The sequence below is a fragment of the Haemorhous mexicanus genome, chromosome 2, assembly GCF_027477595.1.
Source record: "Haemorhous mexicanus isolate bHaeMex1 chromosome 2, bHaeMex1.pri, whole genome shotgun sequence".
Classification (NCBI taxonomy): Eukaryota; Metazoa; Chordata; class Aves; order Passeriformes; family Fringillidae; genus Haemorhous; species Haemorhous mexicanus.
In genome coordinates, this window is record NC_082342.1 from 52975038 (window position 1) to 52987123 (window position 12086).

Below are 12086 nucleotides of genomic sequence, written 5' to 3' on the forward strand. Positions count from 1 at the left end.
TAGAGACAGACTTCCAGCAAGTTTGTGAGTCAGGAAGTGCATGGACAAGGAAAAACCAGGGAAAATACTTGTCTTTTTAAAGAGCATTTGTGCAGCTTTTTTACTAAAAGTTGTCAAACCAAATTTTCATGGAATTGAAGTAAATGTCCTATGCTGAGTTGGAAATAATGGTTGAAGGATGGAAGCACAGAGTACTTTTGGTCACTCCCTTGGGTGGAGAAAAGTCAGCAAATCTTTCTCCCAGAAATATTTGGGCTTACTTAGGTTGTTTTGTGCAACAATCTTTGATTTTCATTAATGACCCAGAAAAGGCAATGCATACGGAATGATACTTGCAGGATGTTAAACTCTTTCAGGTAATCAGATGCTGGGCTGGTGTAAAGAACTCCAGAAGGCCTCAGAAAAGGGGGTGGGTAAAAAGAGAGGTTTTGAGAAGTAGATCAGTGTAAGATAAAGCAGAGAATTGCCTGTCAAACCTGGAAGTCTAAGTTCATGAAATCTTGAAGTTGATGTCAGCTCTCTGAAATCTTCGACTGAAACTGCAACAGCAACCAAAAAAAACCAAACAAAAAACAAAACAAAACAAAACACCAAAAAACCAAACCCAAAAAACCAAACCCTAAACAACAGAGATGTAAGGTGTCATCAGGAATAGTACTGAGAGCAAGACAGAAGACAGTTTGCTGCTCTGAGGGAAATCTCAATGTACTCCTATCTTGAGTACAGTGCACAGTTCTGATCTGCAAGGACATAACAATTTTAAAGAATGAATTGAGAAAGATAACTAAAATGATTCAAGGGGAGAGACTGTCAATCTGATAAAGTAGGGACTAAAAGGCCCTTGTCACTGCAGTCTTCTGTTTTCACACAATGTTTTTACAGACAGAAGGCTGTGAGAAGAATACTGCTGTGTAAGGATGTTCTTTGACTATGTTCATCATTGTCACTCAAACACTGAGATGTGGAAAGTGTCTTCAGCACACACAATCTGGAGCACAAGTCTTCTGGGGAGCAAATGAAGGAGCTGGGGTTGTTTGGTCTGGGCAAAAGGAGGCTGGAGGGGTCTTATTGCTCTCTATAACTGCCTGAAAGGAGGTTGTAGTAAAGAGGGGATCACTCTCTTCTTCCAAGTAACAAGTATCAGGAAAAGTGTAAATGGCTTCAAGTTGTGCCAGTGGAGGTTTAGAATATTAGGAAAAATTTCTTCACTGAAAGGGTGGTCAAGTACTAGAACAGGCTGTCCAGGGAAGTGATGGTGTCAGCATCCCTAGAGGTATTTAGAAGACATGTAAATGTAGCACTTGGGGTCATGGTTTAGTGGTGGACTTGGCAGTGCTGAGTCAATGGTTGGGCACAGAGATCTTAAAGGTGTTCTTCAATCTTAAATGATTCTACGATTCTGTGTAAAAGACCTGGTCTTGGAAGTTCTGTGGCACTGACATTCCTTATATGTCCTACTGCAAGCAAAATATTTATTTTGTACAAATATTTTAAATCTTTCTCAAGTATATAGTTTCTGTAAGTAACACAACTTGCCTACCCTTACCGGAGGTGGCAAATCCCCTAAAATTTAGCTGCTTAGAGTCACCAGCTCCACGAGAGATGCAACTTTTCTCGTGGGAAAGGCTGAGCCTGCCCTCGGGACACAGCCAGGGCTGGCACCGCTTGAACTGTGCAACTGTGGGACGGCATGGCAAAGGGAGCGGGTGCGTGTTGCCCTCTCCCGTAGGCAGAGCGCGGGTTCCCGGCACTTTCCAGGGCGGTGAGCGCGGCTGAGCGGGCGGCGGTGGCGGACGGGCTCCCTCCGCAGGGCCGCGCGCGCCACTGCGGAACCGGGACCGGGTGGGACAAGGACGAGTGAGCAAACTCCTCTGAAACGCCGATTCCAAAATCGTGAAGGGTCTCGGTGCTGGCGGGAAACAAGGGCGGAGCGTGCCTTGGGGAGGTCCCGTTGTTCAGCGCCTTGTCCCGCTCCGAGGGGCATCCGCCGCTCCTGGCGTCCTGATCAGGCGCTGGAAGCGGTGCTGCTGTGACCTGCTCCATCAGAAAAACGGAGCAACACGGGGCAAACCGGAGCATCTCAGCGCCGTGGTTACTGTCACAGTCATACGCCGGGTTTTGCAATTTCAATAGCAGCGTTAAGAGAGTTCAAAAAGTATTTCAGTTTTCTGCTGCTTTGTAAGTATCCCTGCACACATCTGCAAGTGCCCCACTGGGAAAGGATGTGTTCCCCAACCTATGGCTTTATACTCGGTGAGCCCAGAGAGACAGCAATGGGGGAATTGAGGGGAAATTGTTAAACCTGCATCAAAAAGTTATATCTTGACTCCAAGTCCTTCCCAATAGAAAATTGTCCTTCCCAATATAAAATTGTCAGACAAACCCTCCTCTCTTTTATGTCTCTTCTTTTTTTCTTTTTCTTTTTTTCCTAGAAGGTGTGGACCAAATGTAAGTCACTGGGAAAAAAAAAAATACAAACAAGGGAAGTTTTGGGGGCTGAAAAGTGATTTGTATGTAACAGTTCTGGTTGGGCTGAGGTAGTCTGCATTAGACAATGGGGTAGTTTAGCACTGAATGAAGATAAGGCGTGCTCAGTACAATGTACTAGCAAGTTCAGAAAGCTTGAGAGGACCTTCTGAAAGATTTAAACCACTAGTTACAATGTATTGGCTAACAGTCTGTCGAAGTGTGTTTCTCACACTGGACAAAGCTGTGGGTATATTTCAGCAGATCTGTTAAGTGTGATTTGTGTTTTTTGAATCATAATCTTCTAAACACTTACATGCTGTCCTGATGCGTTGGGAGAAAGTTCTTCTTCCAGAGGGTGGTTGGGCACTGGAACAGGCTCCCCAGAGAAGTGGTCACAGCACCAGCCTGCCAGAGTTCGAGAAGAGTTTGGACAGTGCTCTCTCTGGCACATGGTTTGACTCTTGGGGATGGTGCTGTGCAAGGCCAGGTGTTGGACTTGATGATCCTCATGGGTTCATTTCCACTTATTCTATGGTTCTACAGTAAATGAAGCCTTTTAGCTGTAGCGGCGAGAAGAAGCCACATTGCTTTTTTGTTTGCATTTTCCTGTGAGGGCACCCCTCAACTCTTGCACTTACTGAAGCAAGAGCAAAAGACTAGATGAGTGACTTAGAGCAGAAAAAGAAGCGTTTCTCCGCAGTTAAGCGACTTTATTCCTTATTTTTTCACAACAATCCTTTAGTAATTCACCGTTTTGGGGAAGCGCTCGCCCCAGTCGCCCACAGAGCGCTCCTCAGCGGGAGCCGGCCCGGGCCCACCCTCAGCCCCGGCCGGGCCGGGCCGCGGGTGCTGCCCGCGCGCGCCGGCAGGGGGCGCTGCTGCCCCGCGCTGGCCGCGCTCGCTCCCCTCGGCGGTTCCATTGGAGCAGCCGGAGACGAGTTGGCGCCATTTTGAAGCCGGCAGGGGGACCGGGGCGAGCTGCGGAAGGGGAGGGGGCTGGCGGCGATTGGCTGCGGCGGCGGCGGCGGCGGCAGCGCCTCTCCGAGCCCGGAGCGGCGGCAGCGCGGAGCGGACTCGCCTGCGACCAGCGAGGCGAGGCGGCTGCGGCGGGGTAAGTAGCGTGGCACCTCGGCCGCGGATACCCCCACCCCGTCCCCGCTCCATTTTCCCTTCTCGGGGGCGTGAGGGGCGCCCGCTCGGACCGTGCTCCGCGGCCAACGCTCGAGGAGGACGGGGAGTAGAGGGGGAGCGGGAGGGCAGAGCTCCCCCTGGCCCGTGGTGAAGCTCCCCTTTCCCATCCCCCTCGCCCCTCCGCGGGGCTGCTCCCCTCCCCCCTTTTCCGTGGCCGCCGTCAAATACTAAATTTCCCCCCCCCCTCCCGCCCGGCACCCCGGGCGATGGGGTGACCTTGGCTGGGGTGCGTGGGGGCCCGGGAGTCACCCCCTCGCCCCGGTGGCCCGGCGGGCGGTGTCGCGCCCAGCGCTGGTGGCTCCTCGCGGCGCGAAGTGGCGGGGAGGGGGGGCGGGGAGGCTGCTCGCCCGTGGCTATGAGTGAGTGAGTGATCGCGGCTTCCCGGGTGTCCCTTTTCTCCCTGCCCCGGGCGTCCCCTCCCTCCCTGCCTGCCCCGGGCAGCCGGCCTGGTCCCCGCTCCGCGGGGCAGCACGGCGCTCCCGCCGCCCCGCGCGCCTGCTGCCCGGGCTGAGCGCGGGGACATCCCCGTCCCCTCCCCGCCCGCTTCGGTCTCTCCGCGCCGCACTTCGCTGCGCTCCTCAACGGGAAGAGCTGCCGGGGACCGCGGTGTGCTGGGTCCCTACTTGTGTGCGAGCGCGGTTCTTTCATGCTGGCTTAGCTTTTTTTTTTTTTTTTGCCCCGTTCCTTTCCTCCTCTTTCTTTTTCCCTCCCACTTTGCATCAGGCTCTGTTAGCGCTCGAGAAGGGAGGACGGGGGGGAGCTGTGGGGGGGCGGTTGCCGCCGCCTGGTAGATGGAAAACTATGAATTTTACGTCTGAATTGCCAGATGGAGAATGGTTAATTTATAGGTTATGTGTTGTTTACGTTGAGAGCCTCCGGTCAGGAATTTAGGTCCGTAACTTCATCCTGCTGCAAATAAATCACTATCTGTTCTCTAAAACAAATCAACAATTAATGATAGTGAACCGTCCTCGAAAATTAAACTGCAGCAGACCAGCTCCTACAGAGCTGGATTTTGTCTTGCAAGCCTTATTCCGACTTTTATGCTTGCTTGCTGCGCGGTTGCTTTCTGAGAGCTATGATTATTTAGTTAGGCGTTGCGTTTTCCCATTTAACACAACTGCTGAAGCGTTCTCGTGTTGGTCTTTGTTTTGTGCTTGCCGGGTAGGTGCTTTGGCTGTAATTGATTTCTCTTCGCTGGGGATGGAGTAGAAGGAGCGTTGAAAATTTGAGTGGCTTTAAAGTTGAAAATGAGTGTCAAATCATGTTTTGGGAAGGGAGTAAGTTGTCATGCATTATTTCAGGTTTTACCCTTTCACCCTAGTAGAGTTGTTCAGCTTTTGGGGGCGGTAGAAATTTTGCCTGGAATGTTTTTGGTTTAGTACAGATATGCTAGATATTATACTGTGTAAAGTAACTCCTCAAAAAGAAGTGAAAGAGCTGAATGTATGCCATGCTCAGATCACCTGAAAGAAGAGTGACAGTGACAGGCCATCAGGTAAGGTGGTTTAGCAGAGGTGTGTGTATGGTGTTCATCACAGCGTTTGAAACGGTGCACTGCTGGAGAAAGTAGTTTAGTACTTCAGCACTTGCATGACATCTCGTGTCTATGTTCGAAGCAAGGCTGAACTTAATTATTGTAGGGTTGGGAGGGGGTATGGTGTGTCTGGGTGGGGTGTGGTGTTTTGTTTGGGATTTTTTATATAGATAATATACTGGAGTATCTGCCTGTATGTTTCTTGCATCCTCTTTACTAGTTAATATACAACTGAAAAAACTATGGTTCAGTTTTTGATGAAACAACTAAATAAATTAAAATGGAAAAATCAGATGTTTAGCACTTGTATGCAACTTCTTTTTTCTCTTGTAAATAATGAATTTAGACTTTATCTAACATGCTTACCTATGGACTGAAGAGTAAGTCACCTAAGTCGTTATTAAGCTGTAATTAACCATATAAAAGCCAGCAGTCATTGCTAGCATTTGGAAAAGCACAGTAATGAAATATGGGCATAACCTCGGGCATTATCCATTTTTATCTGTAGAACAGGAGGTTCTGTTACCTCCTGTAAATTGGGAGAGATGCATTTTCTTTTGGGATATGTTGCTCTCTACCAGACTTTCAGGTTATGCCTTTTTCCTCTCTTCCTTCAGTCACACAGTTTATAGCCTTACAGACACATACACCCTCTTACTCCTCTGTATGGGTATGAGTCTTCTGGTTTAGTAAAGGATTTTCATTTAAAAGTGTTTGGTGTTAATTTTTTTTATTTCTTTAAACCTGAATTAGGAGAGGTGATAAAGACTACTTGTTGCACAAAGGAGAATTTTTATGGGTGCAGCAAATAAGAAAATGTGAAGTTGAACAGTAAAAGCATGCAAAATTGGAGATGGAGGGAAAATGTGATACTGCAACTCATTATTTTTCCCTATCAGTTTCACTGTAATATCCCTATCCCTTTATATTGCTTGCCCCAAATATTATGCCAAGAAAGAGGAAGGTATGTCATTCCTACTGCCTTTAGAGAAGTTCCTTTTTAGGATCAAAAAGTAGTTCTGATATGTGGAATATTATCTTACCACTTGTCAGTATCATTCTTCTTTTAACAAATACCTAAAGTAATGGTGTTTTTACTCTTAGCACAAAATGTCAATACTGCAACCTGAAATAATCTTTGGACAGACTGAGAGAATATTGGAGGCTTTCAGTCAATTCTGAAACTAGGTGGTAAGGAAAAACTGAGGAAACTTTTAAAAGGTGTGTTTGTGTGTGACAGTGCTTGGTGGTGAAGTGTGTTGATTTTCCTGATCTGTAGACCCTCTGGACAGTCTGAACATCACTGACTGACAGATCTGGGAAGGAGTCAAAGCTTTTAAAGAATTGTAAAATACATGCTTTAAAAAAAGAGAATATTTTCTTCCCCTCAGAGATTGAACATCTAAAAGTCAAGGCTATGCATGTACATAAATTACATACCTCTTGCTTTTCCATTGGTGGCCTATTCAGTTGAATGTAGTCTTGTAGAAAAGCTGAGGTGTTTTTAAATCTGCTTAGCTCTGTTACTAAAAACAGAACTTAATATAGTTCTGTAAAGTAAAAATAAGAAAAAATAATGAAAAGTGAAGAGTATGAATGAAAATTAACATTGTTATTTTAGGAAGTTAGTGGTTTGTTTCAAAACCTCTTTGGAACATTAAGGATTCACAGTAAAAAAAGCTGTTTATGTGAATATTTGCTGTAACAAATCCAACTCGAAAGAATTCAATTAAATACAAGTAATATTTTAGTTTCTAAGAATCAAAATGTTAACACCTCCATTCTTTTTAACGGTTGTTACTGTCTGTCTCTGTGTATATTGCTTTTCAGCCTTTTCTAAAGTGTGAAGAAGTCCCTGAAGTAGGTTCTGAGGATTAAGACCTCTATTACTTTGTCCCCTATCTGTGGAATTTACTCTTTTGCATCCAACCCCAAGCATTGGAAAAACATTCTGCTTGTTTAATACTGCCTGATCTTTGGTTCTATTTTTTCAGCTCACCACAACTTAGGTATTAATATGCTTCAAGAAATAATAATAAAAAAGTGCCATACCTCATTGGGAACAGATGGGGATGTTTGTACTAATGATCTTGTGTCTGTCACCATTTATACGGGAGTACCGTAACCAGGGATCAGGACCCCATCTGGAGTTTTCTAATTCAAACCCTGTTCTTTAAAGATCAGTTCCAGACAATACTAACTGTGTACTTTTTCTCTGACTTAACTTGGAATCCTGGTGAATATTTCTGCTGCTGAAATGAGATGCTTTGCTTTCATGCTTTTTAATGGACAAAAAAGAGATCAAGTTAGCAGTCAAAAATGTTATTGTCTTAATTCTTCCATTGTAGTCACCTAAACTACAAATTTATAGAACATAGAATGGTCGGGTTGAAAGGGACCTTGAAGATTACATAGTTTCAACTGTCCTGCCATGGTCAGGGAACCTTCCACTAGACCAGGTTGCTCATGGCCCCATCCAACCTGTCCTTAAACACTTCCAGGGATGGGCATCCACAAACTCTGTGGGCAGCCTTTTCCACTGTCTCACGGCCCTCAGAGTAAAGAGCTTTTCCTCAATATCTAACCTAAACCTACTCTCAGTTTGGGGCAAATCCCTCTTGTCCTGTCACTACATGCTCTTGTGAAAAGTCCATCCATCTTTCTTGTAGGCTCCCTTCATGTCCTGGAAGGTCACAATTAGGTCAGCCTGAAGTCAGGCAGAACAATCCCAGTTCCTCATAGGAGAAGTGGTCCTTACCTCTAATCAACTTTGTGGCCCTCCTCTGGATTTGCTGCCTGATGTCCTTCCTATGCTAGGGACAGGAGTCTGTAGCTCTTTTAAAGAGTATTTGATTCAGCTAAAATGTGATAACTTAGGAAGTGACTCTTGAGAAGGTAGTTGTCCGCAGCTTCTGCCAAAGCAGTCTTGTTGTCTCTGAGATCCCAATATATCCACATTGTAGTTCACTTCAAAAACTTTCAGGTCAAAAACATTCATCCTAAAGTCTTAGAAAGAGAGGGAACCAATAAAAAACTACTGAAAGGAAGAAAACAACCAACCAAAAACCTAAGTTATCCACAATAAGTAGAAACATACTGCTCGTGAGGAAGTCCTGAAAAAAATGAAAATCAAAACTTCGTGTATGTAATCTTTGGGCCACCTTGAGTTTGGCTGTTCACTTCTGTTATTACTACTTTGTTACTTAGATGTACATTCCAATGAAGGCAATCAGATTTCTACGAAATCTTTGTCACCACATATGTTTGGTTTTTGTTTTTAACAAAAAATAATCGAATTGTTGTCAGTTATGACAATTGAGCAGAAGACACTTCATGGAAACTTGTAATTACATTTAGGGATTTAAAAATTTTTTTTTCTTTTAGTTTTTCTGCATCTGCCTATGTAAAATTTCAAGGACTTTTCTTGGGGAAAATGTACGAAGATGCTAGGCAGCTTGCCATTAGGTGTGATATTTTCTCTGATAATTTTGTTGATTTTGTTACTTGGCAGCTCAGGATGTAGCATTATGTGTAATTCCTGAACACAGAAACAAAGTATATGGAAGTAACTGTAGCTTTTTGTGACATCACTTTGTGAAAACTTTTGTGAGGGATTATGTACGTGGACAGTCCAAGTGCCACCCGGTGCTTTTCAAAAGTCTAAGTGAGACAAATTCACTTAATTCATGGTACAAAATAAAGTCTACATTTGCTTTTCTTCCTCTGAGTATGAACTGATAAGAATAAGGCTATAACTTTTGCTTTCCTGGGTTTTCAAAATGAAAAAAAGCATAAATAAGCCAATGATAAACTGTTCAAAATAGTTGTGAGGAAGTTTTTCCAAGGGACAACAAACAGGAGATGCATTTTGTCTTCCAGTTGCCCAGCTTGGATCATGCAGTTCATAAATCCTTCAGTTACAGAAATGCTTCCAAGAACTAAGAAGATAGATTTTTGGTGCATGTACAATTTTTGGGAATGAATATTCTACACTTTTTTTTAATGACTGGCTGATTTGTACTTTGAGAATGTGAAACGCTTAGAAAGTTTTCCCCAAAGTTACAAATGTTGCCTGTAGTAAGTTCTCCATTAGGTTGTCCATACTGCATTTTATATATACATATAAAGGCATATTTAAAGTAACTTTTTATTTCGTAATGGACCATTGCCCCCTAGATCTTCTGTATTACATACAAAAAAGCTTTAAAACAATATTAAAATGGCAAATTATTTTTTAAAATGGTAAACAATTTAAATTAATGTTTGTCCTTGTAAGTATATGCTGTGGTAGTCTTTAGTTATAATGTGGGGTATTTTCAAACCACTGTATTTAGGAATTAGAACTGCATATCAAAGTCGGCACACATATTTTCCAAAAGCTTGAAAATGTAAAATGAATTGACAGGGGACTGTGGGGAGGGAGAAGCATATCTAGTAATTTGAATGATTGAATGTCACTTTGGGATACTGGAATTCATTCCTTCTGTCAGTTTCTTGTGATCCCAGGCAAGTCTGTTTAAACCAAACTTCCCACAAGAGCTTATTAGTAGTGCATTGATTTCCTGGGAGACGGCTCTAGACCCAGACTACTTCTGCTTGGCTCAACAGATACTTTAGTTTTAGATGCAGTGCTGGATAAATTGGCATACTTTTAAAAGTTGTGTCCTAAATTCTTCCTCCTAAATTCCTGTATAGGCAAAATTGGTTGCTAGTTCTTAAACTTCAGTCTGTATCTTCGGTTAGTAATCTGTGAAATGAGACAAATACTTATTTTTATGAAAAATCAGTGAAAGTGTTGCAAAAAAAAGTTAATTTTAATGGCATGCTAACATAGTACAGCCATGAAACCTTACAAAAGCCCAGTAAGAAATTAAGTCTCTTCAGAGTGTGGCTTAAATAGAATGTAATAAGGGACACACATAACATTATAAGGAGAAAAGTTGAATAGCTTCTTTGCTTTGAATGAAAAAGAAATCCTGTGGTGTGGAAAAAAGTAGTGAAGGATGAGATATATCAGCTCCTTTGTGTGTATTCTCTTTAATATTGTATAAGAAACTTTAATTCTGTTTCTTAACTCTTTATAAATGATTTTACAACTGTTTCTGTATTTTCATTCCTTTTTAATTGAACGTAGTAAACAAATTCACTGTATGGATGTGCTTCTGTCAGTCTTTAGGTTGTAACTTTTAGCTTTGTATCTATGATTAATTGATGGAATGCTATTAGTAGCAATGAGTTTTTCTCTTTTAGCAGCTTTGTGTGGGGTTAGAGATGAGAGCTTTTCAGTGGATTCTTGCAAATATTTGTTATTGGTAGAAGGGCAGTGTAACCTGCTGTTTGCACACTGTATGTTCTGGAAAGTACTGAGATCTGCTGGGGCTGCATTCCCCTCCTGCCAGCTGCAGCTGGTCTTTCTACTCTGATCTCTCTTTAGAGACTTCTCTGCCTAGTTTGTCCTCAGACCTCTTGGGCTTCCAATCCTTCATTGTACAATGTATTTCCTCTCTCACCTTCTTCAACACGTCTTAGGCTTTACAGGATCATAGAGTAGAAAAGGTTGGGAGGGACCACTGGAGGTCACCTAGTCCAGCCTCCTGGCTCCAACAGTGTCCCTGAGAGCACCTTTCTTGTGACTGTGTCTTGGTGGCTTTTGAATGTCTCTGGGGAAGGAGACTTCACAACTTGTCTAGGCAGCCTGTTTCAGTGCCCAGTCATCCCTATAGAAAAGGACTTCATCTTCAGATGGAACTTTGTGCATCAGTTTCTGCCCATCGCCTCTTGTCCTATTGCTCGGCGCCACAATGAAGAGCCTGGCTCTATCCTCTTGATGCCCTCCCTTCAGATGTTTATGTACATTGTTTTGTTTCTATTTTTTTCCCCTTTTTTTCCCTTTTTCTTCCCTTTCTCATTAACTTTGCTTCTTGGTTGGATGCCTTTCCTGTAACCCCTAAACTTTCTAGTCCCTTTGTCTGATAGAGCCTGTTAGGTCTCTCTTAGTAGAAGTGTGTCCAAACCTCAGCTGTTTCTCTGGTAAGCTGAGCTTTTTGTCTTAATTAAGACAGACTGCTCTTGCACTGAGAATCTGGCTGAGGTGTGAACAAATCCAGTTTTTTGTGCTAAAGAAACAGCAACATCTGGCTGTAAGCAGGCAGGTGGATTAGAGATGGATTCAGCTGTCAGCAGGATTTACCAGATGTGTTGGTTAGTGTGGTTTGGCTGTGTGAACCTTCTAACTTCAGGGGAATAAGAAGAGAGCAATGAGCAGTTCTTGTGTGTGCATGAAAAGTTCTTGTACCTTTAAGTAATAGGTAGAAACTCTCTGAACTGTTGTATCATGATTGTATGCTTACAGTCATAGTGCAAGCAGCTATATTTCTTTATTAATAATTTAAAACTTCCTCCTTTCAGTTGAAAACCTTGTTCTTTTGAAATGAATAAGCATTTGTTTCCTATAGGTGTTTCTTGGGTCGTAGTGGTTGCTGTTTATGGAACACAATCCAGTGGGGAGTTTATACAATTTTTCATCATTGTTTTTGATTTGATTTTTTGGTTAATGCTCTCCTGGGTAGGAGAGGTCTTCTTGGGGAGTGCTTTACAGGGTACTGTGAGGCAGTGATCCAATCTAGTAAAATGTGGTCCGTGTCCTTACAGCACATCAGCAGAGATCTGAGCTTGACGGAAGCACAGCCCACACAGTGATGCACGCCATGAGTTTGTCTGTCATTGTGCAGCGAATGTGGCATAGAACCGTAGAAATTCTCAAGCTGGAAGGAACTCATAAGGGTCGTTAAGTCCAACTTCCTGCTCCACACAGGACTCCCTAAAACTAAATCATATAATTAAGAGTGTTGTCCAGACATTTCTTGAACTCTGAGGTGACTGATGACCT

General features: G+C 43.4%; 1 protein-coding gene across 3 annotated transcripts in view; it reads left to right on the forward strand.

Annotated features, from left to right (window-relative positions):
• Positions 1–3445: 3445 nt before the first annotated feature.
• Positions 3446–12086, forward strand: part of PDS5B (PDS5 cohesin associated factor B) — a 101165-nt gene continuing 92524 nt past the window's right edge. For all 3 annotated transcript variants that reach the window (XM_059838849.1, XM_059838851.1, XM_059838850.1), the window contains exon 1: positions 3446–3580. The gene's annotated coding sequence lies outside the window, so the exon portion shown is untranslated. The remainder of the gene's footprint in view (positions 3581–12086) is intronic.